The sequence below is a fragment of the Arachis stenosperma genome, chromosome 3, assembly GCF_014773155.1.
Source record: "Arachis stenosperma cultivar V10309 chromosome 3, arast.V10309.gnm1.PFL2, whole genome shotgun sequence".
Lineage (NCBI taxonomy): Eukaryota > Viridiplantae > Streptophyta > Magnoliopsida > Fabales > Fabaceae > Arachis > Arachis stenosperma.
Genome location: NC_080379.1, coordinates 93096277 through 93098160, shown reverse-complemented (window position 1 = coordinate 93098160; position 1884 = coordinate 93096277). Strand labels below are relative to the sequence as shown.

The 1884-nt window shown below is 42.1% G+C and overlaps 1 non-coding gene across 1 annotated transcript; it reads right to left on the bottom strand.

The window, feature by feature from the left end:
• Positions 1 to 1047: 1047 nt before the first annotated feature.
• On the bottom strand, positions 1048 to 1151 carry LOC130970875 (small nucleolar RNA R71). The gene has a single exon (XR_009082122.1). It is a non-coding gene; the product is annotated as a small nucleolar RNA R71 (small nucleolar RNA).
• Positions 1152 to 1884: the final 733 nt, after the last annotated feature.

Below are 1884 nucleotides of genomic sequence, written 5' to 3'. Positions count from 1 at the left end.
AATTCTCATCTAAATCTTGATTCCGCTCAACTAGAACATACTTCTAATCCGAATTGCTCACTCAACCAATCCTTGTGGGATTCGACCTCACTCTATTGTGAGATTTTACTTGACGATAACCGGTCCACTTGCCGGAAGGAATTTTTGCCGATCGTGCAATTTCCTAAAATCGTAGCATCAAGTTTATGGCGCCGTTGCCGGGGATTGGTTTTCGATTGACAATTCTCAAATTGGAAGTTAACTAGATTGAGCATTTTTCTTGTTTTGTTAATTCAGTTCAAGTTACTGGTTGAATTTTAATTTCTGCACTCTGTTACTTGCTTTCTTTCTTTATGCCTTTAAATTCAAGCAACTAACTCACTGACTCACTAACTATTTGAATTAATTTCTCAACTGCTCTAACCATACTCTTCCATTAACCAAGAGTATTTCACTTGTTTGTTGCCTGTGCTGTGTTCTTGTATGACAGGTAGGAGAGGAGAGACATCAACTCATCCATATACCGAACCAGAGAGGACCCTTCATAAACTTAGAAGGGAAGCAAGAGGGAAGAGAGTACTGGGAGAAGAAGAATCCGAAGGAGAATCTGAGGACAATTTTGAGGAAGCTCTAGATCTCAACATGGATAGAGAAGTTCACAACCATGAGAGAGCTGATGGAAACAATGCCATTCCCGAGAGGAGGGTTCTTGGTTCATACATAAACCCAAACTCTGGGAATTGTGGTAGCAGCATTCAGAAACCACCCATTCAGGCCAACAATTTTGAACTCAAACCACAGCTAATATCACTGGTGGAGAATCATTGTTCATTTGGTGGGAGTGCTAATGAAGATCCAAACCAACATCTCACAAAATTCCTGAGAATTTGTGACACTGTGAAGTCCAATGGAGTCCAGGAAGATGCCTATAAACTGCTCTTGTTCCCATTTTCACTTAGGGACAAGGCAGCTAAGTGGCTGGAATCATTCCCAAGGGGGAGCCTAACAACCTGGGATGAGGTGGAAAGCAAGTTTCTGGGACGTTTGTACCCCCCACAGAAGGTCAATAGGCTTCGATCTGAGGTTCAGACTTTTAGACAACAAGATGGTGAAACTCTCTACGAGGCATGGGAGAGGTTCAAGGATTTGACAAGGAAATGCCCACCAGACATGTTCCATGACTAGGTGCAATTGCATATTTTCTATGATGGACTTTCTTATGAATCAAGGAAGGCTGTGGACCATTCATCAGGAGGTTCATTGAACAGGAAAAAGACTGTGGAAGAAGCCATTGAAGTGATTGAGACAGTGGCTAAGAATGAGTACTACTATGCTTCAGAGAGACACAAAACTAAGGGAGTCATGGAGCTGAACCATGTTGATACAATTCTAGCCCAAAACAAGGTGTTTGCCAAGCAACTAGCAGAGCTCACCAGGAAATTAGAAACAAATCAAGTGGCTGCAATACACACACAAGAGGAAGTAAGCACTGAAGGAGGTGATTGGGAAGAGGCCAACTATGTGGGAAATCAATAAAGGCAACCATATGATCCACATTCCAACACTTACAACCCAGGCTGGAAAAACCACCCAAACTTTGGGTGGGGAAACCAGCAAACCCAACCACAAAACCACAAACCTTACAACCCCAACCAACATAACAATTCCACATACCAAAACTCCAACCAAAGATCATACCAAGCCACACAAAACACTTACTCCCAACCACCATATCATGGCCAAAATAATCAACCTGCCCAACCTAATCCGAAAAAACAATTTCAAGATCAATTAAACAGGATAGAAGGAATGCTTGCAAACATGGGTCAGGACATAAGTGAGTTGAAAAGCTTTAGGGATGATGTGAGATCTACCTTAAGGAACCATGGTGAAAAACTCAAGAGG